Source organism: Podarcis liolepis (genome assembly GCF_965112155.1).
Source record: "Podarcis liolepis genome assembly, chromosome: 5".
In the NCBI taxonomy this organism is placed as follows: domain Eukaryota; kingdom Metazoa; phylum Chordata; class Lepidosauria; order Squamata; family Lacertidae; genus Podarcis; species Podarcis liolepis.
The window spans coordinates 25,205,487-25,232,111 of record NC_139556.1 but is presented as its reverse complement, the minus strand read 5'-3'; the positions used below and the strand labels follow the sequence as shown (position 1 = coordinate 25,232,111).

General features: G+C 41.1%; 1 protein-coding gene and 1 long non-coding RNA gene across 4 annotated transcripts in view; one reads left to right on the top strand and one right to left on the bottom strand.

The window, feature by feature from the left end:
- Positions 1 to 26,625, bottom strand: part of NRG3 (neuregulin 3) — a 606,841-nt gene that overhangs the window by 121,304 nt on the left and 458,912 nt on the right. The window lies entirely within an intron of this gene.
- On the top strand, positions 13,551 to 21,872 carry LOC310706637. Of its 2 annotated transcripts, XR_014525983.1 has the most exons (4): positions 13,551 to 13,750; positions 19,365 to 19,482; positions 20,089 to 20,332; positions 21,379 to 21,872. It is a non-coding gene; the product is annotated as an uncharacterized lncRNA (long non-coding RNA). The 2 variants fall into 2 exon arrangements; XR_014525982.1 differs by lacking the exon at positions 20,089 to 20,332.

Below are 26,625 nucleotides of genomic sequence, written 5' to 3'. Positions count from 1 at the left end.
CTGGAGGAGACTCTTGAGAGTCCCATGGACTGAAAGAACATCAAACCTATCCATTCTTAAGGAAATCAGCCCTGAATGCTCACTGGAAGGACAGATCCTGAAGCTGAGGCTCCAATACTGTGGCCACCTCATGAGAAGGGAAGGCTCCCTGGATGTTGGGAAAGATTGAGGGCACAAGGAGAAGGGGACAACAGAGGACGAGATGGTTGGACAGTATTCTTGAAGCTACCAGCATGAGTTTGACCAAACTGCGGGAGGCAGTGGAAGACATTACTGGGATTTCAAAGGTGGAATTGACATGGGGGGGGGGATTTCCGAAAGGTGCCATTTTGTCCTGGATCTTAGGCAAGTCAATAGAAATATAATGTTGGTTATTTTTTTAATATATATGGGCAACCCTAATTCAACCCAATTTATCCCTCACCACCTATTCAAAACAGCCCTTCTTCACACACACAAAAATCCACCATCAAAAGTTGTTCCTTGCTGATGAGGTCAGATTATGTGTTTTCCAGTAGGTTTCAACTCCTCAGTCTCTAATTTTACTAATTAAAAATTGGCTGTAATATAGATTCACAGTATAGTGGGACGCCATGACAGTATTTCACCCCATCATTCCAGCATATTGTTCTCGTGAATACATAATTTCCAGCACAGCGTCCAACCAATTAACATTGCTGGCAGCAATTTTGTATATAATTTGCAGTCCGGCAATAATGCTTAAATAAAATACAAACTAAGCAGGCCAAGTGGACAGCATTTAGTGGAGGATGCAGCTGCGTGGAATGTGAAATTCAATTCAAGACTGTCAAGGATTGCCTGCTGTTACCTCCTCCTTGTGTATGGAAGGTGCCCTTTGGCAACATAAGAATCCACACTCTGAGAATGAGCTTGCTGTTGTTTCAGTCTTGATTTCAATTTGAGATGCAGACATTTGTATTTGATTTGGTTTTCAATATTCTCAATGGTGGTGGTGCAGAACCTCTGGTCCACAGAGCCATTTCCCCCAAACCATGCCCATCTATCCCTCACCTGACAGCAGGTAGGGTAGGTATAAAGACTGGTGCTTATAGCAAGTCCTGATCAGCAGCTGTTTGTAATCCATATTTCATTGCTCATGAAATCTGAAATCAAACCGGAAGTGGGGGATACAGCATTTTCTATCCAGCCAGCTTGCAAAGGAAAAAACTTCACCTGGTATCATGGTGATGTTAGGTGGTTAAGTGGAAGGAAGGTCTGGCCCAGTGGCCCAATCCAGTTCCCCGCTCTTTGTCTAGGAAAACAATCCCAACCCTTCTCAAGCTGCTTCTCTGATCCTTTGCCATCCCCAATAATTAACAGCTGCTAGTTCCTCAGTAGGAAAATCACTGTCAGGTCAGAAAGCAGGCTGACACAATAGAGAGAGATGCTATCACTGGCGGTCAGAAAGAGTGATAGGAATGAAACACGCAGGCAAAATGAGGGTGCTTGCAATGGCAGTATGATTCGGGAAGCAGACCCCCAGAGGGGAAAATCAGCAAAGTATTTTGTATCCAAATTAGTACACTGGAGCTCAAAGCAACAGTCATTTGTGGTAAAGATTCTACAGTGCCCCACCTGTGTATTGCCAAACTGTGGCCCCAGCTCTGTGCATAGCTGTCAACTTTTTCCTTTTTTAAAGGGAAATTCTCTTATTCCGAATAGGATTCCTCGCAAGAAAAGGGAAAAGTTGACAGCTATGGCTCTGTGACAGGATTTCCTTTGTGTGCTTGCAATACAAGTTGCCCAGCAGGGATGCTAATCCTTGTAATTCCTGCTTTACCCCCTCCTGCCCCTACCCTCTGACTTAAAATTGCTGCAGACTTTACATCCCAGACCTTCCAAGGGCAGGCAGCTGTGACATAATAGTTAAATGGAAATTAAATCTTGCTTGCTTTCTATTTAGTTTTAGTTAATGCAATAGCCAAAATCAAATTCACTAATTCCATTTTCGTCATTGTATTAACTAAAATTAAATGCACATCTCTAGTCTGGAAGGATGTAGCTCCATCAAAGCAAAATAAGTACTGACTGTGATAATGGGCACAGCTTCCTGGGAAACTGAGCTTTAAATGATATTTCTGCACCTTTGTGATTGATAGGACTAGCCGGTAATCAGGTGGATTTTAACAGGGCTCTCCAATCCTGGGGCTCTGAGGGAAGGATGTTGAAGGAAGGAACTAGTTTTGTTCTTCATTGTTTCTTGTCCTTTGCTAGTTTTGCCTCTTAAGAGCAGCAGTGTTAAAAAATCTAGTAGAGTTAGTTGGAAGCTTTACTTTTGCCTGGGATTCAAGGCGGCTCACAGATAAAAATAAGAACATAAAAAACCATTAAAGAAGAATTAAACATAGCTAGAAGCAAAACTACACACACACACACTTTTTTTCAAAAAAAAAAAATCATCTATTTAAACCATACAAATAATTTCAAAAAAACAACAACACATTATGGCACAAGCCTTTTCATCGAAAGCTGTCAGTTCCCAAAAGCCTGTTGGAGCAAGACTGGTGGAAGGACAACAAGGAGGGAACCAGCTTCTCTAGGGAGGATGTTCCAAAGTCTGGGGGCAGCCACTGAGAAGGCCCTCTGCCTCATCCCTACCAACTGTGCCTTTGAGGGTGGCAGAGCTGAGAGAAGAGCCTCGCCTGAAGATCTCAAAATCCAGGCAGGTTCAACGAGGTACTACAGTCTTTCAGATAGCTTGGACCTAAGCCATAGAAGGCTTTATAGGTCATATAACATGTGGACGATTCTTTGGCATATCTATAGAGGCTCCTCAGCAAACAAATCAACATGCAAAGTGTTCCCTCAAGCTGGAAAGTCTGATAACCAACTAGGCTACAGGAGCACATTCACAGCAATATTGCATATGTTTATCAGTACTTCTGAGCACCAACATTACTATTTTACTATGTATAAAACCTTCCCGAGTATATATTCTGATTAAATGCCAAATTCCTTTTGTCGCTGAATAGTTTTTTCTAGTAAATATGCTCCAGAGTATCTGACAGAAGAGTGATTTCCCCGGTGGTAGCACCCAAACACGATCCTTCCTTTGTTCATATTCCCTTTCAGATAAAGTAACTTGGGTTATTTTAAGATTTCTCTAATGGCACATTAGCACTTCCAGGGATTCCCCAGGGTCCCAATTTACTGTTTAAGTAAAGCACTCTCAAATGCACACATGCCTCCATATCATTTCCATCTGATGACTTTGCAAACCAATGACATAATTCCTTTCAGCCAAATCCATTCCTTCAGAAATAAATATAAACTCATGCACCAAGGTATAAACTTCACTTTAAAAGACAGTAAGATAACAATGGTAAGTGGTACACCTACAGTAATTTATTTATTATTAACTGCCTGCCTGTTTTTAAACTGTCATGTGGATGTATTAATGACCCAAGCCAAAAATGAGGTGGGGAAATTGTTCCTGGAATGTAAAAGGTAAAGATAAAGGACCCCCGGGTGGTTAAATCCAATTAAAGGCGACTATAGGGTTATGGCACTCATCTGGCTTTCAGGCTGAGGGAGCCAGTATTTACCCACAGACAACTTTCTGGGTCATGTGGCCAGCATGACTAAACCACTTCTGGAGCAACGGAACACTGTCATGGAAACCAGAACGCATGGAAACACTGTTTACCTGCTTGCCACAGCAGTACCTATTAATCTACTTGCACTGGAGTGCTTTCAAACTGCTAGGCTGGCAGGAGCTGGGACAGAGCAATGGGAGCTCACCCCGTCGTGGAGAATCGAACCGTCCAAGAGGCTCAGTGGTTTAGACCACAACGCCACCTGCAGTCTATGTGGACTGTACCACATGAGGCTCCAGGAGATTTTACAAAAAAATAAAATAAATATATGCCAGTTTCTCCCCCCTCCCATATTTTTTGGAGGAGGCAGGCTTCCCCAGTGTCCAAAAAAAATCAGGGGGTGGGAGAAGGCCAAGCACTGTCAAGCACAGCTCAGCTTCAGTGAGCAGCTCTTTCCCTGCCAGGATGACCATTTCACAGAGTTTCTCCAGGGGTAGAAGAAATTCTCCAGCTGTTTCAGGGATGGGGCTCACCATTGGTAGTGGGAACAGCACAGCTTCTGAAGGGGAGGGGTGAACAAAAGACAAATCTCAGAAAATTTCTCAGGATTTTGTCCCCAGAGAAACTTTGATTCCACTTTAGCCAACAGAAGCACCCGACAAAAGCAGCGGAAGGCATCCACAGCCATAGGGAAGGCTGCATCACCAAGTGATCTGACTTATGTTGTCATTAAAGTTAAAACCTACTTATTGCCTTTTATGACTGCAAAGAAGATGAGCTGCCACAGTGGCAAACGGCAGGGAGCTTGGGTATTATTATGATTATCCATGTGCAGCTCAGAGTCCCTAAGAAACAAATAATGTCGAGCTAGTCATTTTACGTGGCTCGGATTCCATGCAAAACAGGTAAAATTTACATCAAGTGCATAAAAATGCTTTGGAAAGAAGGCAGGAGCAATAATTCAGCCCTCTGCCTGCCCTGCAAGGAAGGGAATGAGATAGAGAGGGAACATTCTTTTTCAAGCTGCACATAATTGGAATTCTCTGGCCACAAGAGACAAGTTTGTGGAATCCAGCCATGATCACTAAATGGCAACTTTGTGTTTGGAGGCAACATACTGCCGATGACCAGACACAGGGAGCAAATAATATGGGAGAATCATTGTCTTCATCTTTAAAATCAAAATGTGTAGGCTCAGCTCAGTGGTCTCAGATGTAGGTCATAAAGGGTAGCACATAAGGCAGGTGGGGTGCTTAGGTTCATAATAATAATAATAATAATAATAATAATAATAATAATAATAATAATAATAATAATTTTATTATTTATACCCAATCCATCTGGCTGGGTTTCCCCCTGCCCCCTAGGCAGCTTCCAAAACATATAAAAACATAGTAAGATGTCAAACATTAAAAACTTCATGATACAGTGCTGCCTTCAGATGTCTTCTAAAAGTTGTGTGGTTACTCATCTCCTTGACATCTGATGGGAGGCATTCCACAGGGTGGGCACCACTCCTGAGAAGGCCCTCTGCCTGGTTTCCTTTAACTTCACATCCAGCAATGAGGGAGCCACCAGAAGGCCCTTGGAGGTGGACCTCAGTGTCCGGGCTGAATGATGGGGGTAGAGACGCACCTTCAGGTATACTGGGCTGAGGCCAATTACGGCTTTAAAGGTCAGGACCAGCACTTAGAAATGTGCTCAGAAATGTACAGGGAGCTAGTAAAGATCCTTTAGGACCAGTGTTATATGGTCCTGGCAGCCACTCCCATTCACCAGTCTAGCTCCCACATTCTGGATCAGTTGTAATTTCCAAGTCACCTTCAAAGAGCATGTTGCAATAGTCCGAGCAGGAAATAACCAAAGCATGTACCATTCTGGCAAGACAGTGTGCAGCAGGTAGCTGGGTCTCAGCCGGCGTACCAGATGGACCTGGTAGACAGCTGTCCTGGACACAAATTGACCTGCGCCTCAAGAAAATCTGGTTTATGGAACTCTCCCCAAGCCACAGCCTTTGTTTGGTCTCTTTTGCACACCAGTTTGGGCCTTGGAGTCGTGGCACCTGCTCCGTGTTGGGGGTGACTCCCCAGCACAGGGTCAGTCCCGCTGGGTTCCTATCAGCCAGTATGCAGGCTGCCTGATGCTGAGTAGATGCCCAGTGCCTTAGCAAAAGCTACCTCTTACCTGTAATCAATAAAGTTGTTGCCTAATAATTCAACCCAATACTAATCTCCTGTGCACATTTTCTCATTCCTCCCTGCACTGGCCACAGACATCATGTTCCTGTGGCAGCAATCAAAGATACTCCTTTGAGAGTCTTCCACCATTGAAAATCTTGAATTAAAAGGTGGCATATAAGCAATAAATAAACAACTCTGTGATGGCCAGCATTCTGTAAGTCTCAACTGCCCAGTGAGTCAAGTATTACGACGAATGTTACCTGCTCACAAATTCTCCTCTGAATTTCTAAAATTGCAAGACCATGGCAACATTAAACATGGGTGGAGTGTGTTCATGATTGGGTCTTCAAGCTGTTAGAGCCACTGCCACACAGGAAGTTTTTAAAATGCCAACACACAGCAAGGGATTGTCTGTTTCCATAGTATTTTTCTTGTGATTCCCCACTGCGTTTGAGCAAAATCTGTCCAGCATTAGCATTTCATGTTCAGGCTGTTTATCCACAAAAATGGATTTGATTTTTTTTTCCTTCATGCAGAGCTGAATCATTCTTGAGAATCACATGTGAATTATTATTTGTCATCGGCTCAATTAAGCATCAGCTTCTTTATCCAGTTCTCCATTTAGTGATTATATTCTGAAGCATATTGGCAACAATAAGCATGCAGCTTTCATGTTTCAGAAGAAGCAAAGCACATATATTGGTGATACGCCTTTTCCCCACCTCAGAAAGCTGACATTGTATGCTCTGTACCCCAATGTATGTGATACTATTTGTTGTATTTTTCAGGAAGTTCTTGTCCTTGAAAGGCATTTGCAAATTATCTTAAAAATGATTCTGACATAATAGATGCATCAGTTTCCTCCAAAATCCCCACTCAATATAGCTCCAAGCACGTTGGGATTGTCTGCTAACCACGGTCTTGTATTTCTTTCTGTTTTTATTTTGCCATGTTTAGCACACAGCACACAGAGATGTTAACACTTTTGCTAAATGTATCATTCAATAAGACAAGAAAGGTTCAAGTTGAGATATGCCTGCTTTCCTCCCCTTTCTTTTTTTTAAAAAGAACAACCCAAGAGAATATTGCAGGTTGTCCAGAATATCACCATGCTTACACTCTGGTGCTATAAGGGCTGTTTCAAGTGTGAATATGTACATAAATCCAGAATGCCCCTTGAGAATAGTCAGATGAGGGTCAAATTCACATGCTTTTATTTCCACATCTCCTGTGCAATGTTGATACAAAATTGACACACATTCAAAAACACATTAATAGAAATCTCCTTGAATAAAAACTAGTCTCTACAGTTGGTCAATTCTGACACGAGTATTTTTGGAGGAGGATGGCAGAGAGAAAGAAGTCCTACAATTCCAAGAAATAGGATAATAATAATAATAATAATAATAATAATAATAATAATAATAATAATAATTTATACCCCGCCCATCTGGCTGGGCTTCCCCAGCCACTCTCAGGATGAAGGTAACAGTTAAGGAGAGGGGAAAGATGGGTTAACAATAGGCTATTCTAAGCTGCGTTTCCAAGAACACAGTATTATTTTGCAGTCTCTTTGCTCATGTGCTGAGGAATATTTTTCTGCTCTGCTTCATGAAAAAATAAACATTTTAGTGTGAATAAAACATACTGCGGCACTATGGAGATAAGTAACTTTCACTAACTTCTGAAAAGAATGTACAAACAAAAAAGGAAGTTTTCTTTCTTCCAGAAGATGTGTTTTTGTGTGTGTGTGTGCTTGCACAAAACCACCTCCCTCACTGAAAAAAATACCCCAGCCCCTGCCCTCTGACATCTTACCGTAATAAACCCCTTATCTCCCTTCCAAGTGTTTTTCCCCCAACAATTAGCTACTAATTGCAGCTGGTAAATGAAACATTCACACCTTATACTTAAAACAGAAGGCTGCCACCCCCAAACTTGATTATTCATACAAATGAATATGTGAAATTTAACTCCCTTCTTCAACTGCTTTTGACCTTTATTGCCCTTTTAGGAATTTCAGATGTATGAATGCATTTTAAGGCACCAATTTTGAATATCCACACATGGAAATCATTCATAAACTAGAAAAGGGGGGAGGAACCCTTGCGCTTTTATTTTTGTACAGGAAATCCTTTTGGCATTATAGTATTATATCTACTATACATAGCCAGACTGTACTGCAACTGCCAGTGCCTACAGCATGGGAAATTAATGGGAAGTGGGGGGAATTACGATACAAACAAATGATTTTGACTGCTTTTCAAATGCAATCTGTATCCTTCAATCTGACTGTGGACAGCTGATCCAAATTTACTAATAAATGTAAAAAAAAAAAAAGAAAAATAAAAAGCAGCCTCCAGGCAGACAGCTGGTTCACAGAATGACTCTGTACATTTTTTAAAAGAAAACCCCTGTATTTACATCAAAACTATTCATTTCAGCAGCCAAAGACTACCACAATGCCAGTGCATAATGAAAAAAGGTTATTCTTTAATGCCAACCTCACTCAAAGAATATTTGCATCACTGTGCACAGAAATATGCATGTGTATGACAGAAGGTTACCCAAGGATCAATCACCGAAAACAACCACTCTTTACCTCAGCATTAATACTATTTCTTTCTTTAAAATTAGTGGGGAGTGCCCAGATCGGGGATTTGTAAAAACCCACAAGTACCGTGATATTTAAATGCACAATGCAATCTGTGAGTTTGGACTCATCCCACCCCAAAAATGGGCGGTCACAACACAGTCAAATTTCAGCCCACCATCCTGAATCAAAATGGTGCCCAGCACCCAAAAGTCAATGAAGACTGCCGCCTGCACTTTAGCAACCCTCATGTTGAGTTTGGTGGCGATATCTCAAGTTGTGTCCAAATCTATTCCAAATAAGTCACATCAAAGTCATATTTAAGTCCACCAACTTGATTTAAAATGGCCCCCAGTATTCAGTGACAAAGTCTGCTGCTCCCACCTTGAGAACCCTTGTGCCGCGTTTTGTGATTATACCTTGAGAAACAGCTGAACCTATGTAAAAAAAAATAGAAAAAGAAAAAGTGCCTGCCAGCTTCTCTAGTTTACCTTAATAAAATGGAAAGATAATTGCTTCATATTGGTTTTTTGATGATACTTTTTGTTTCATTGTACCTGTACATTGCCTAGATATTTTATATAAGGGAGCAGCCTATAAATATTTTAATAATCAAATAGGACAAATAAATATGGGTGAAGATGGTCCTTTAGACAAGCTTCCTCCCAACTATTTAGGGTTTTCACGATCATCGCCAAATAGAATCATAGTTATATATCAAGGTCAGCCATTATCTTACACAGTCAGATCAGAAGTACATTGCATGCTATTAATATTTTTTGGGGGGTAGCAATTTAATATTACATTCCATATTTTAATAATCTTCCAATAAGTTATGAATCTTAATTTAGACTCTGATTAACAAATGCCTTATAGAAAAGACTTCGTTCCCCTTACTATATATTGCGACAATGCAGAAATAAGGATACCCAGATCCATCGCTGAGGGTAATGCGAACTGCTCAATTTTGTGCTTCTTTCCTATTGTGCCAGGTTCCAGTCCCCGATACCTCCAGTTAAAGATAGCATGGCTGATAAAGACCACCACATGACTGATCATTGAAAAATCTGCTAACAGTCAAAGTAGGTGGTTCTGAGCCAGATGGACCAATGGTCTGAGTCACTGGAAAGGCAGCTTCTTATAAGGAAGTGATAGGAAAGGAAAGAAGAGGGCTGATGCTTGGTCCTTTTTTGCAGCAACATGGGGAACATTTCACAGGCATACCGAGAAACTTAGCAGATGGAAAAGCAGGAGCAGGGCATTTAATTTGTATTAATAGCACAGATTTAGACATCTTTGTAATGTTTACAAAAGCAGACAGAACGTCTCTTGGAGCTATGAGTAATGCTTAACATCCTTGAAGTGATACATTGATCAGGATGCAAGAATGAGATTTTATTCTGTCTTTTAAAAAATATGAAATAAACAAAAAAATCCTTGTCTGTGTTGGGAGCAGATCCTTCCCTTGGACCTGGGGAATTACAACTGAAGAATATGGGGTTACCAAAATGAAGGTGATGGGATGGAAAATAAGCTTCCCCCCCAAAAAATTTCAGCACTGCTGATTCCCACTCCTCTATGAACATCAGCTCAAAATATTTCAGCTTTGGTACAGCACAGTAATCCATAGGAAATCAATCCAATATTATTCAGAGCCCAGTTGCTTTGTTAATCACGGTAATCTTACTCCGATAATAATTTTAAGCAAAAGAAAACATTTCAATAATTGTTTCTGTACTTAAGATAATAAGAGTCATCAGTTCATTTTCTTAGCAGAACATATGGCCATTTTGTGAACTAAATGCCTTGTTATCACTACAGGAAAATGAGGCCTTATGCCATATGAAGCTAAATTAAACATGCAATACAAAATACAACATTGTGGGTTTTATTTAACTAAGCTTTATTAAGAGAAGACCCATTGAAGCTAATGGGTCTAGCTTAGCCACAATTGTCCATTTCAATGGGTTTACGCTGAGTACAGCTTAGTTGACTAACATGCTGCATGCTTCGCCATTATTCTATAGGCTTTTCAGCGGTGTGATATTCTTAATAAAGAATGCCTCACATCTCTATTTTCATCAGTCTTCATTGGGCTCTTTTGAGGGGCTGGCTCTGTCTACTTTGGGGCTCTTTGTTTTGTGTTTGTCTGTTTACTGACCTGAACTTCTCCATAGCTCACTGGATGTGAGGGCAATCTGGCTGCTACATCTGTCACCCCATTGATCACCAGGGTTGATTCGGCTGATCTGGCTGGCTTGGCGGGTGTCCCCTTCCTCCCTCACCGCTCCATGTGCATCCCATGCGCGCTTGGTGGAAGAGGACGGCCATCCCAGATAGAAGGAGTGTACTGTTCTTCGGTCAAGGGTATACAATAGCTGCGCTCCCCTGCTAGAACCTCCAAACCAGCTCCATAGCTCACTATTTTGATTTCAAATCTGCCAGCAGTCAGCCATGTGAGCTTACAATTATTAGGAGGAAGTGGTGATGGAGATATCAAAGGAATTCTGAGGAGAGAATTTGAGGCTTGAGAAATTAGGTGTTGAAAGTGACAACTGAAGGAGCAGCTAAATTAGTTTCTTCTAGGCTCACTGTGCAAAGCAGTTTTAGCCAAGTGTCTCCAAGGACTGATATGTTAGAGAACTGGAACCTTTATGGCCTGTATAAAGTGATTATGATCCTGGGCTACATAACTGGATTGGGTCGTCTCTCTGCCCTCCCCCCCCCCCATTCTATACAGTGGCAAAGCATGAGCACTGTTCCAGAGTATTTCTCATTCTCATGTATATTATATCTATTCGAAAAAAGATTGGTTAATGAAGAAATTATATATCTTTCTACTCACGAGTGCTGAACTAATTGGCTGATGAAGAATTCAGCAAACAGTAGTTGTTATCCGGAAACACTGTTCAGCAGGGTTCAGAGTTGGACATCAGAATCAGACATTTGCTGATTATACAAAGCTACACAGCTTGCTCTCCGCTGGGTAAAGTCTGGCACCGTGATTCATTTAAGGACTTTCAGAGACTTTCAGAGACTTCAGTTTGTTAGTTTTGATGTTTTGAATTAGTTCATAAAGTTTTTCACATTGTAATTGTTTCTGGCCATCGTGTTGCATTTGATATTGCTGACTCCCCCCATTCTATACAGTGGCAAAGCTACCTGCTCCGGCACCGGGAACAACGTACAGCCGGGGGTGTGGATGGCGCACGTCCCAGGGGGGCGTGATGCACTGCTCGTGGGGGGTGCACCTCAGGGCTGCGCAGCAAGCAGTGCATGTCCCTGGGTGTGTGCAGCATGTGGCGCACATCCCAGGGGTGCACTCGGGGCGACCTGCCGCCCCCGCCCCCACCATTGTCCGCCAGTGATTATATATGCTATAAAGACTTCCCAGTGTGGATTGATATATGTATACAGTATTAGAATTTATCATTACAACTTTAGTTTGTTCTATGTGAATTAGTATTCAATCAATTTTATAAGATTATTTCAATCTCGGTAAGTTTTCCATTTTTGGTTGAAAGTGTGTGATGAAAACAAAGCAAAAAGTCTGAGACTGTAGGCCATGAAATAACTTTAAGCTTTATACATCCAGACCAAAAGAGACACACCTGAAATGCAGGAATTCCTGTCCCTCTTCTTTGAGTGTCTTATTCTTGCAGTAAAGACGGCTTGGTGATACATCACTTCAATTAAACATTCTAAATGTCACTCACTGGTAGCTCCCCGCACTTTACCCACCTTTGAAGTCTCATTCATTCAGAATGTCTGACAAGGTTGTGCAGTGAAACATGGAAAGAATAGGAGACTGTGTGCCAGAAATGAATGAGAAGACATTAACCCTTACACTGCCATCCAATTTCTAAAAAGCCTCATCTTTTCCCCCCTTTTTTAAAAAATGGTTTCACAGGCATTTTATTTGGGGTGGGGTGGGGGTTTGTATAGTGATGGTTAACTGTTCTATGAATGAGCAAGGGGCCAGACTACTTTAGACCATAGTCAACAAAACTGCCCATTGCCACACAGTTAGAAAGATGTAGCCCGCCCACCCCCTTTGAGAAATGTTGCTAATATTACTTATTGGCGAGGAACAACAACACCAGAAGACTTAACAACAAGCAGACCCAAACCCATATAAAACAAAGAGTTGGGGGTGTGTGTGTCTAAAATAACAATTTCTTTTAAAAAAAACCCAGAAGCCTTCCTTTTAGGAATTCTAGGTACCGAAATCCAGAAGGGAGCAGAAAAGACTGTTTATGTATGCAACCATGGCTGCGTAGATGTCATTGGCCCAAAGATGGAAAGAAGATAAAGTCCCTACCAGAGAAGAATGGCAGATCATGTTGATGGATTATGCCAAAATGGCTAAAATGACCGGAAGAATCAGAAATCAAGAAGACCAAAATTTTAATAAGAAATGGGGGAAATTTATAATTGATCTTAAAAACCATTGTAAACGGTTAAAATCATTAGTAGGATTGAAATAACACTTGTAGTTTAATGGTTAATTTTAGACACAATTGAGAGGTAAAAGATTTGGATTATTATAAAAGATGCAGGAGGAGAGGATTAACAATAGGACCCACAAAGGGGGCAGGGAGGGAGCTTTCTCCATCCCGGGAAGGCAGGGAAAGTGAAGGACTGAGACTGTTCCACAAGCTGCGTGTGCTTACCTGACCTGTTGGATGTGTTGTGGAATGAGGCCTTCAGGATCTCCAGCCATCAGTTTTCAACCTGAGTAGCTGTGCAATGTAGCTCAGGATCTAAATTAGACCATATCCCTCTATAGGACAGAATGATCAGGACCCTCTGCATGCTATCCATATACAAAGATCCAGATTGCAGCCTATTATCTGAAATTAAATATTATGCAAGTTGTGGAACAGATCAATATCACTGGTTTTTAAAGGCTGTAGAAAAGAAATTATATCATTCTGTGCTATGGCCTCAGTGGATTTTGGCCAGCACAATGAGCCTAGATATCAGTGTTTTCAAATACCGCTCTAATGTTTGAACACCAACACTGGACAGCTACTTGCCACAGCAACCCATCATTAATCTATCTAATTCCTAGCCATCTATATCAGTTAAACAAATGAAACCTCTACCCACAGCAGAGGTGATCCTCCTGGACACTGTCAGCAGCCCCAATGAGAACAAGAGATATGTCAGCTCTTCCATCACAAGTCCATTGTGAAGTCATGTGTGAGAGAAGTCACAGCCATGCTGAAGATAAAGCATTGTCTGCCTCTGTAGCTCTGCCTTATCTTTGTGTAGAGGTCACGGTCTTGTGACTCCCAAGGGCAAATACAGTGAGACAGTAGGAAAAGGGAGCGAAGATGAAACTCACAAGCTCAGAATGCCCAATGATGAAAAGAAGTAGTATTGGGGCAAGGGGGAGAAACCTCCAATGGCTTCTGGTATGTTTTTGAGAACAACTCAAGGTGCTTATGCTCATATTTAAAGCTCAATATGGCTTAGCACCCAGGAAAATGAAGTTATACATTCTCAGTTCCACTTCTTGAAGTCATATTTGGAGTTGGTGACCAGAGAGAGCCATCTCAGTGGTGTTACCTTGCCTGTGGAATTCTCTCCTGGTGCCAACATTATTGTGTGTGTTTTTGGCATCAGGCAAAGGGGTATTTAGTCTCTCAGACTCTTTTATTATTGAATTTTTTACATACTGCTCTTCCATAAAGCTTCAGGATAAAATATAAATAATGTTAAATAAGTAAGAAAATAGAAAGCAGGATTTTCTTTGATCAGTCCTGAACCTAATGCCCGCTGCTTAGCTCTACAGAGTGATCCCAAGTTATAGTTATGGGTGAGGAGGAAGAGAATCAGCTATCATACCAAGTAGAGTACACGATGGCTCAACAGACAGACCTGCAGTGAACCCTTGTTCATGAGTCCAGAAAGATCTTTATTTAATAAGAGGTGACTGTCGGCTGTCATTTCATGAAGAGAAAACTGTCATGTGAATCAGACTTTAAAGAATGGGAAAGATGGCTGGAAACAGACAAAAGATTTTGAGAGAGTTGAAGGCAGTATGACAGATGCTCTGTTACCCTTAGGACATACAGGCTTTTTCTTAGCTCACTCTTGTCTCTCATCAAATAAATTTTGAAACTGGCAAACCTTTGTTACCACTGGTGATAGTGGGATAAAGTTGTGTACAAAAGGCAATGATTTATGTCTCAATACAACCTTCAGTTATTTTGGGGAGGGGTGTTCTTCCTTCTCCTGACTTGGTGCACCTTATTTAGAGTTAATTCCTACAAACAATATTTCAAAACCTGTTGGAATATATTCTCGCCTTAAAACAACTTACAGCTCCATCATTGAGAGCATACTCAAAGCATGTTTTGCTCAAGGTGATTTCATTTCCCCCAATTACCATGACACTTTTGATTCTGTGTGGAGGAAGAACGGGGCATACTCATTCAGAGAAAAATTGCTTCCTACCATGTTGCTTACTCAAGTGGGAATTTCTATTACCCTGTGCAATGGGGAGGAGATGCTTAATTTTTAATGTCTGTAAAATAAATTCAGATTGTTTCCTTAATAGAAATGTCAATCTCAATAGCCAAAGGATCTCTTCAAGAAGGTGGGGCGCTTTTTTGAAGTGTACATTGAACCACCAGCATTAAGATTGGTATCTTTGAGAGGAGAAACAGCTATTTTAGTGAAAGGATTCATATTTTCCTATTTGAAATATCCATCTGTTCCGCAAATGCAAGATACAGCATTTTAGCAGCAAGCATAGTTTATTTACTCCCTTCCATCTTTAAAGATATTCATCTTTTTATACGTGAGCTCCCCTCTCTATGCTATTTGATTCGGCTGTTGAAAATTATCCTGATTCACAGTGAATTTTGTACCATAGAGTTCCATAGGGACTTATTTCCTATGGGCCTGATTGGAGCCTGTTCTGGACAGACACAGTGAAAAGGCCAAATCCAAATTGCTTTATTGCTTAGCAAAAGACCATCCTCAGCCATACAGCGGTACAATGGAAATCGTGATATCACTCAAAATAAGAATAACATAATCCATTGCAATAGCAGAAAAGGAGAAAGTAGGCTAGCATCAGACCCAGCTGAGAATAAGCCCAACCCTGTAAACTCTTAGATTTGGTTGAGTAGCTATTTAGTTAATAAAGTGTTTTTTTCTTAATTGGTCTATTGCCTTCAGAAAACACAGTTTGATTACCTCCTGGCTGATTTAAAGCTTAAGAGTAATCAAGGTTTTGAGGCTACATAATCAAAGGCTTGGTATCAAAAGGCACTAGAAACTGAGTCACTGATTAGCAGTAGATTCCAGCTGGACCAAAAGTTGCTCAAACAAAGCATCACTGTCTTATTGAATTAATTTCTACATGATAGTGGTGGTCACTAGTTAAGCCTGCTTTTTAAAAAGGATTAGATAAATCTCTGGAGAACGTAGGTCTATTAATAAACCATTAGCTATGACACATGAGGCCTGCAACAAAACATTGCAGTGGATCTCATCTCCTAACACCAGTGTTTGTGTTTAACAGAGCTGGAATCACTGCCAGATTTGAAGCCACAGGGCAGGTGCCTTAAATATGAGGTGGTCAAGGGCTGCTTCACTGTCACCCCCCCCCACTCCTCCTTCCTCATTCCCTTGCTAAATTTGAAATTTTGTTGCTGCTGTAGCTGTTGATATGACATTAGCATGGGCACTCTTCCCTGCAGTCTGAGGAATGGAGGAGTCCCCATCTTAGAACAGGGAATTCTGGGTGAGGTGGCCCAGGAGAGTGATGGTGCCACTGCTGTTCTTGCCTCAGCGCAACATCAGTAGTGGAGGGGCTCTCCGCAACCACATCACCCAGAATGCCTCACTCTAAGGGAGGGTCTGGCTAGCAATCACCACCTGGCTCTACTCTTGGGGGGGCAATAGCGAAATGGAATAATCATCCTTGCAACAGTCCCATTTTCTGATATATGTCCTTGGTAAATCACTGCCCCCACATCCAATCCTTATTATTATGGCTGTTTGTGCCATGACAGTTCATGGTCTGGTGGCACTATCTTCTCCCACAGTGGTTCTCAAACTCTGGGCCACACTTTCAGAATAGAAATTTGCTTGCGGCGCGCTGAATTTTTGTTAATTAGAAATACCGTACATTGGAAAACAAAAATATCTCAGCTAGGATCGTCGTTAGTATCATTTGATGTTCTTGCTCTCATTTTGAAAATAAATCTATCCATATTCTTTAAAGACAGAGATAGAGATTATATAGATAGATAGATATACATGGAAATGTTTAAATGTTTCTTTGATTGTCCTCGAATCTTCCTGCCTCTCTTGCCATCCTCTCCTGCCACACCAGCGAGGCACACCACATCCTTTGAGAACCATTGTCCTACTGGCTGAGATTTCTTCTTCTTCTTCTTTGGTGATCACTCATAGCCGAGTAAGATTGTTAAAACCATGTTTATGGAAGACAATGTTTCTGAAAGTGACTGTGGAGGCCAATTCTGGAGCCACACGTTCTTCCACAGTGGGGACATTGGTTTCCGGGCAGGAGTTGATCACCGTTTGGATTTGCCAAACATGCCTTACTCTTAGTTGGGATTTACTGCACAAGCAGTAAATGGTGCTTTGCTTTAAGTGCACTTCTGTATTTCAGGCACCAGGAACAGTGGTAACTGCTAATGTACACAACAGACAATGGAGGAAAGGCAGCAGAAGCCTTGGCTTCCTGCTCTTGATGTTGGTGATTTTATAAGAACACCTTGCAATGGTGTTACAGTGGAGGGACAGTGTCAGACAAGTGCTCACTCAGTATCAACTGAGCCAGGTTAGAACAGCTGTCCAGTTAACCTCATTTAGGCTCAACATTTTACTGCTCAAAATTTCAGCTTAGCCCTAGTGTCAAAGACCAAGGCAGGACCTCGAATTGTGAAATGTTGTAGGTTTGGCTGACTTTCCTTTCAGCAAAGTTTCTATATCCTCCCTTCATTTTTATTGTGGAACTTTAAAGGTATTCCCCAATCCCTGCAGGATAACAGCTAATTATTTCAATAAAGAATCACATTTCATTATAATGCTGCTTTCTGCAAGATTCGGATAATCCTCAAAAGCCAAGGCAGTGCAAATATAGAAGGATTGTGTAAATTCAAGGAAAAATACATACCAGAATCCCATGATGTACCGAGTCCACAATTTCTCTAATGAACCCCAAGTTTATTTCAGTGAACTTGAATCTATGCCTGACCAGAGTCCCCATGTGAAAGAAGTGGCATAACCATACAAATTGCCTTAATAAGCATTGTTAAAGCAGCAAAAAGGTTCAATGTGAAGAATGAAGATAAGAGATGTTCACTCAGATTTAAATAAGAGCTAGGCTCTGAGTCAGTGAGCCTCAGAGTTCCTTTCATGCAGCTGAATGCAAATTTTGATAACGGAATATTAGTCATTTGGGGAGACACTATTCTCTGTTGTTTGGCCCATGTTGCCATTTATATGAGACACCTGAACATTTCTCAGGCATGTCCAAAGTCCGTTTTGGCAGCCTAATCCAGCCTGCCGGTCGGTTTCATCTGGCCCCTGTGGCAGATTTCCTGGGGTAAAATCCTAAAAAAAGGTCAACAACTTTGGTGGGCCCTCACGGCCCTTCACTTCATCAAATCTGGCCCTCTTTGAAAAAAAAGTTTGGACACCACTGCCTGAAATGAATGGGGAACATTCAAAACTGAAAACACAAATTCAAAATTGTGTGGGGGGGGGAAACTTTATGCTCTGCAAACTGAACTCCACATTATTTCCCAGGATATTTTTTTTAAAAGTTTTATAAACATTCAGGAAGGTATTATTACAGTATGCAGCCAATCACATTATGATGATCTAAGCCAGCCTTTCTCAACCTGTGGGTCTCCAGATGTTGTTGAACTACAACTCCCATCACCCCTAGCTAGCTAGGTCAGAGCTCAGGGATGATGGGAGTTGTAGTCCAACAACATCTGGGGACCCACAGGTTGAGAACCACTGATCTAAGTAGATGTACAGTCAGTTGAGAAAGTATGGGCATTCTAATGAAATATAAAGCATGAACTTACCCAAAGTGATTGTCCTATTGATTTGAATGCAGACTTTTCCCATATTGCCCTAATTCTGTCTGCACTGGTTGTATTGGGCCCAATTTAAGGTGCTACTGTTAGTGTGTAAAGCCCTAAATAACTTAGGATTTGGGTATTTTATGGTAAAGTTCAACCCTGAGCTCAGGTGAGGGGGCTTCATATGCAGGCCTGCTGGTGAAAACCATGGTAACATGGTTGCTCACCATGTTAGGATACTCTGAATCTCCTCCTAGAGGCATGTCCAGCCACAATGATGTTGACTTTCTGTCACATAGTGAAGACTTCCCCCCAATTTTTTTTTTCTGATTAGTCTACTGTAGCCTTTAGATTTCCCTATTTTATTGCATTCATTAGATTATAGTAAATTACACCAATAATCTTAATAGCATTGGGGTTTTAATGTATGTATTGTTTTATTATGACTGGATGCCACTTTTGGACCTTTTATTAAAAAGCATTGAAAAGTAAAATATTTTATCCAATGCTGAATGTGTGGAGTTTCATGGACCGACCCCCCCCCCGCCAGATTTGCTCTGAAGTGTCCTCCTCTAGAGCAGATTTTGAGGCTGGAGAGAGGAGACAAGGGGGAAATTCTGTTCTTAATGCACAATGATGGCATAATAAATCAATCAATAGAAAGGAAGTCTGAATTATTATTATTATTATTATTATTATTATTATTATTATTATTCAAAACCTATTAAAATCCTTACAGGTATCTCAGGAAAGCATTATGGGACAAAGCAATTCCTTACAACCTTTCAAATGGCTACGCTGAATATTTAGTACAGAATACAACTAGTACCCCCTAGTAGCTGGTATTCTGGCTCAACATATCAATGGTTTTTTTCATTGACCTTGACTCCTGTTTCTGTGGCCACTTTGCTGAGAGTTGACTGTAAGTGCTCACTGTTTCATTCAATTACAGCTTTAAATTGGTGATTAGCCAATTAATCCTCACAGAACCCGGAGGGATTCAAGTGTTATTGAAATCTGCAAAGTGTTTTTGAAGATATCAAAGAAAATTCAAGTGCAGCATCCTCAACGTGAGTAAGACCATTACAATAATGAACTTATTTGAAGGGCAATCCACAATAACAGCTGTCGAGAAACGAAGCCATTTTACATAAAGAAACACACATTGTGTTGGCTTCATGGAATCCTATGTCAGCTTTAAATATAGAATGTGCAAACCAGGTCATACATTTTTGCAAAACAGAGCATATATTTATGCAGCAGTTCAGAAGTAGTCAGAAAAACATTATTTTAATATGATAGCCTTAACTCTAGACACTTCAATCCAGTAACTGTTTTGTTCAATATTTTTGGTGTTTCAGAAGCCAACAAAAAAGATGGGTGACTATTACAACCAACTTTAAATTTTAAAGAAAAGAGGAAATCCAGCGGATCATATTTTTAAGTCAAGTGGGTAGGACTTGTCCCTTTTACATATGTATATACTTGAATGAGCACTTTAGGTGTTGGTTTATTGCTGTTTATATATTTGAGTATTTTGAATGTAGAGTTTGGTTTTGGGGATAAATTTATTTTGGTATGTACTTCCATTCATGGAATGATGGGGTCTGTTGGGACATGTTTCTACACCAAGACAGAAGTGTGTGGGATTCTTATCCAAGAGATACTGTTTGCAGATGAAGCATTGCCAATAGCATACTCCGAGGAATCTCTACAGCGACACATCAATCTTTGCCCAAGCTTGAATGGAGTCTCACAAAGACCAGCATCCTGTGTCTAGACATCATCAGCACTCCATGCGTCAGCACTGATGAGCACATGTTTGAAGTAATAGACAACTTTGTCTTCCTCTCCATCAATGCTGAGCTGGACTAGCTTCTTGGCAAGGCAACTACAACAATGGCTTGCCTCTCCAAACGGGTATGGAATAATGTGATGCTAATGTTCAATACCAAGATGAAGGTCTACCAGGCTTGTGTGTTGAGCATGCTGCTTTGTGGAAGTGAGTCGTGGGCAACTTACACACTCCAGGAGTGACATCTCAGTGTCTTACATATGTGCTGTGTGTGGAAGATTTTGGGCGTCACATGGCAGGACAGAGTCTCAAACAAAGATGTGCTCTCCCAAGTTCACATTCCCAGCATGCTTTCACTTCTGTCTCAGGGACATCTACACTGGCTTGGTCATATACATGGAATGGAAGGTGGCAGGGTCCCCAAGGACATACTCTATGGCAGGCATAGGCAAACTCGGCCCTCCAGATGTTTTGGGACTACAGCACCCATCATTCCTGACCACTGGTCCTGTTAGCTAGGGTTGTAGTCCAAAAACACCTGGAGAGCCGAGTTTGCCTATGCCTGCTTTATGGGGAGCTGGTTTCAGGCACTAAGCCTATTGGCAGACTAAATCTGCATTACAAATGTGCCTGCAAACATGACATGAAGGCTGGCAGCATTAACCTGCCATTTGGGAATCCCAGTAGATGACTGTGGTGCTTGGAGACAGACACACATTATTTGACTGGAGAACTGCACTGCAAAATTCAAAGAAGAGCAAATCTGAAGGATGGCTGTGTTTCAAAACGTGCAAGTTAATTAGATTCACCTTTAAATGTGAACAATATCTAATTTCTTCCCCATCCCAAGTGGTGAGGTGCAGGTGTCTGTGTTTCCTGCTACCATGTGCTAAACTTTTAATGTGATCCAAAGCATGTGCATTCCAAGTAGGCCCTGACTATGACTATACAAGCAAAAAAATAAAAATAAAAGTTGGGTGGTACTCATTCGTAATGTCTATTCACACAGTGATTTAGTAGTGGTGATTGCTTCAGATTGCACATTAATGGTGGTTAGATCAATGCTTCCAAGGACCAGTGTTGAACTTTCTCTTTGCTAGCTTGGTGTGAGAGATATCCAGAATGCCTTTGTGAAATCTCATTGTTATTATCTCTTTTTTGCTTTTCTCAGAACAATCCGGATGCTTCCTTCCAAAGAGGAAAGCCAAATTTACATTGAACTTGCTTTCTACGTAGAAAGTCCCCCCCCCCCCATCCCCGAGTCACAACAGAACATCCACTGCTGATCAAAGTTTCATCTACTATGTCCAAACTATCGTCAGTATTGCTGGAAGGTCTGGGTTGAACTTTCCTATTTCATTGGAATGTGTAACAATGTGGGTGGTGGTGAAACATCATTGCCAATTACCACCAGGATATTCTGTATGCTAGACACAGATAACTCCCAAAGTTATACTTTGAGCCTAATGACCTTGGATTCCTGCAAAAAGGCATTTGTAAGAAATGGTATAAAGTGGTGATGATGCATACAGCATGTAATTGGAAGTCTCCAAAGCAACTATACAGATAGCAGGGGTTAATAAAGTTTGGGACACTCTGCTTTATGTGCAAACTTAAGCAAACAATGAAATCTAATTGTTTTACAAAATAAATATGGCACCAAGATTCTCTGTTTGTTTTCCTGTGTGGAAGGCCTTTAAGATGCTGATCAAATTCCAGTCAGTTACAGATGCCTGTATTTTTTTTTCTGACTAGGATGTATATATGATATATAACTTATATATACTATAGTTAGGGAGCTAGTTGTCCCAGAAGCATAATATATTAAAGACTGCAAAAGGCAGCTTTCTTTATTCCTTAGGTGAGCTTTTTGTACTGGCGTGTGATATATATGTGTTTTTCTTGCTTATATTTTGAATTATGTTTCAAAATAAAAAATGTATGGGGGAGGCAGGGGAAGAGAAGACACCAAGGGCACACACAATTTGACTAAAACCCTGCCATTTTCAATTTATTATTATTAATTTGAGGGTCCCAGTTAAGGGATGGGGCATTTTTGTGCTTCCTTCAAAATTCCTCAAATTCCTTGACTATGCTGGAGCCTGCAAATCCACCTCTTTCACTTTAGGTTAAACTAGACTGAATAGTGGGTCATATTTTCATACCCTCAATGCTCAAGTGACTGTGTCACCCTAAGTTACTTCACTGTTGTGAGGGGAAATTGTCTGAAAACAATGAAATAGAGAATGTGCTTTTCACGTTGTCTTTATTTGTTCAGAGCCACTCATATAATAGTTCTTTACAGCAGAAACGGTTAGAAGTTCATCACACTGTTTAACTGGGGTGGTTCGTATGTTGGCAAAACTAGTAATTTTCTGGGGCATGACTCCTCACAGCCTCACTATATTCACAAAACAGCACGAGCTACTTTGTTCAGCTGGGGCTTGCAGGAGAGCCTCTTTAAGGCAGGTCCATCAAGTTGGCTCAGAATCAAATCAGATCCAACAAAGCAAAGCACATCAGGACCTGGATAGCTCCGAGTGAGCTTTACTGACTGAGCTGTAGGAGATGTTGTCTCAGCAAAGGACCAGAGTCATCTGAAGAATCAAGAAGGCTAGCAGGACCCCTTTTTCCAGTAGTTGAGCTGTATGCAATCCCTAAACGGCCTGCACCTGACTCCAGCATGGCTGTGGATCAGGAGATGCTACAGGGGAGTCATCCCCAGAGTATGAGGGAGAACCATGTTTTCTGGCTTGGATAATGTAGGAGGAGTGCTGAGGCCCTCCAGAGTATAAACTGTGTCTCAACCTGTGACTCAACCTGAGTGCTCATTAGATGGTGCCGGAACCATGGTGCAGGGGAAATGATGGAAACCCACCCCCATTTCTGTGATTATTCTACCCATTTTTAAATGCGAGGTTCCACATATATGCATATGTGCCTCATTCATTTTCCACTTCTTACATGAGGTGGCACATATGCCATTGTGAGTAAACCAGTTTGTGTGTGTGTGTGTGTGTGTGTGTGTGTGTGTGTGTTTGGAGGGGATGTGTTTTAAAATGTAATCAGGCCAACTTGATAGTAGGGTGCCAACCATTTAGCCTTTGCCATTTAAGAAGCATTTCAAAGGAAAGTGGTGCTGAGTCCATGGAGCTGGAAATTAGAATAACTAGGCAGGCTGCTAGGATCAGGCCCAGAATGGCAAGTTGTAGGATTCAGAGTGCAAGTTGGCAAAATGCAGGGGAAATTGGGGGAGGGGAGAAAGAGGACAGCCAAGCTCTCTATTATCATCTAGTTCCATGATAACAAAGGAACATTCCATGTTGCTTCCCAAGTGTCAGAACTCTGAGACATGAACCGAGTTCCTTATGGATATAGACTGTCACAATGCCAAATGAGTTGCCATGAATTGCGTGTGCTTAAGCCCAAAGGCTATACAACGCAACCAGCAGATAGGACCACCAATTTCATGTCCCTGATTTAACTGAACATTTTACAGGGTTTGTCCTTACAAATAAAAGATAATTGCTCCCATTCTGAATCATCTGCCCAAGACTACCCAGGGAATCCATAAACTGGTTGTATTTTGAACCCAGGTCTCCTTTGTAGAAGTCCAATTATCTGTCCACTGAATGACTTTGACTTTTAAAGCAATTGCTAAAGGTGGGGGAGACATGCTTCATTTACAAGCTATCTTTCTGACTTCCAATAATACCCCATATTGATCACCACAGGTAATTTCAACCCTTTCTGTAATGAAAGGTCAGTTCTCTGTACTTTGAGACTGGGAATGCTATCGTAGTAATACTGGTGCATTATTTTATAAATAGTCAACTCATTACTGTTTCAATTGAGAAATGCTAACACTTCAAACTTTCCAGCACCAATCATGCTCAATCTAGACGCTAAATAAAACAAATCTGGAAAGTATCCCAGGACGGGCCTTGCCAGAACCATTGTTCGTAGGCCCCAGCTGCAACATTGCCTGCTGAAACTTTAGATTTTCTTTGCTCTGCTCCTCTGAACTTTACCAAGGTTAAGGCAAATTGGATTGGTTTTGCCTGCTAACAGCAACCAGGCCTGTGAATAAGCACCAATTTCTCTGGAGAACAGAATCAATGTGGACCATAGTGCTGGAGAATGAAATTTGAATCCACTATAGCATATGTACCTGGTAGAGCAAAGTTTAGTTTAGCCTACCCACTAGGGGAGAGTGGTTATGTAAGCTTTCAGAATATTTAGAATTAGCCAAATTGACAGATATAATAAGACAAAAACCAAAAAGTGAAGTGAAAAAGGAATGGGAGTGTCTAAATGAATACCTTAAAAGCCAAGGTTCGAGGACAGAAATCTGCCTGAGTCTAGAATAACCTTGTGAAGTGAAAGAATAAGAAAGGGGGATTTATATCTGGATGCTAGGATAGAGATGATAAGGAAAACACAATGAGAGGTAAAGGAGGTGCTGTGGGATTGGTGGAAGTCAATGTTTGATTTCTTTTTAATGTTTAGATTTTTAACTTGTAAGATATGGATTTTTTGTTTTTTTGAACGTTGGTTTTTGTGTTTTGTGTATTGTTATTTTTCAATATTTTTTGTGTTGTTGTGTGGAAAATACTAATAAAATTTACAATTAAAAATTATTATTATTATTTTAAAAGGAAGAGCCTCCTCTTGGTTAACAGGTAAGGTCCTTTAGGAAGAATGCCACCAAGGAGGAAGGGCTTAATCTCTGCTCCCAGACTGAGTTCAGAGGCAGAAAGAAAGCTCATAAGCCTCCACAAGTACAAACTACATATAAAAACACAAGACACAACATTCACTGGTATAAGCTCATTATGAGAGTTCGGCTTGTGTCTTTTCTGTTCTTTAGTGTCTTTCCTGTTCTTTTTATTTCAGCTCATCTCTCTATGTTAATTTTGAATTGATTCTGACAGTCTAGTAAAATTCTCATGAGGTGATGAAACAGCACACCAGTGTCCACATTAAATGACTTGTGAGCTTGGATAGCTCCGTTGGTGAGAACATGGTGTTCATAATGCCAATGTTGCAGGTTCAATCCACCATATGGGACAGCTGCATATTCCTGCATTGCAGGGGGTTGGACTCTATTATTCTATGTAGATAATAATAATAATAATAATAATAATAATAATAATAATAATAATAATTTATTTATACCCCCCCCCCAATCTGGCTGAGTTTCCCCAGCCATTCTGGGTGGCTCCCAATCGTGTGTTAAAAACAATACAACATTAAATATTAAAAACTTCCCTAAACAGGGCTGCCTTTAGATGTCTTTTAAAGATAATATAGCTGCTTATTTCCTTCACATCTGATGGGAGGGTGTTCCACAGGGCGGGCGCCACTACAGAGAAGGCCCTCTGTCTGGTTCCCTGTAACCTCACTTCTCGCAATGAGGGAACCACCAAAAGGCCCTCGGCGCTGGATCTCAGTGTCCGGGCTGAACGATGGGGTTGGAGTCACTCCTTCAGGTATACATGACCCAGGCCATTTAGGGCTTTAAAGGTCAGCACCAAAACTTTGAATTGTGCTCAGAAACGTACTGGGAGCCAGTGCAGATCTCTCAGGATCGGTGTTATGTGGTCCTGGCGGCTACTCCCAGTCTAGCTTCTGCATTCTGGATTAATTGCAGTTTCCAGGTCAACTTCAAAGGTAACCCCACATAGAGTGCATTGCAGTAGTCCAAGCAGGAGATAACTAGAGCATCTAGAGATAACTACATAGATATACTCTATGTAAATATTTTGTACCCACCAAAATTTTACATATGTTGTAAGTACCTCAAGCATCAGTACGCAAGCTCATTTGATTTTTTTACCTGCAGTCAAGTTGACTTTGCTGAACCATGTAATCCTGTGTGTCCTTGTTAAAAAAAAAAGTGTGAATGACCAAAGAGGGTGGGAGTGGAGGAGGAGAGCACAAGAGTGTGGAAGCCTTTGAAAACTGCCCATGTTCTCAGTGACGCTGCATAGAAATGATGTTCCTAGGTTCACTGCATGATGTTTCTTAGTTGCCAATACAATGCTTGTGTGTCAAACATCCATTTTGAAGTGTGTTTGATGGGAGAGAGACAACATTAAAGCACCCATGAAGAGCCAGCTCCTTCAATTTTTTAAACTTTGAACTTGAATACTGGGGGGGGGGGGGACACGACAACCATGAGCACAGCAGTCAAGATAGATGTGGCGTATCTTTTGAAAACTCTCTTCAACTTAATTGCCTATATATAGAGTGCTTTCATGGTTATCCCCAAATACCATCTCCAGGTGACCTCTCCTGCTTATATTCATTTCCTTGGGCATCAAGAATTATGACTGCTGAAATGCTGAACTTCCCTGCTTTGAGGCCAGTAAATGTGATCTGACAAGTTACTGGAACAATTTCACCTTCCTATCAA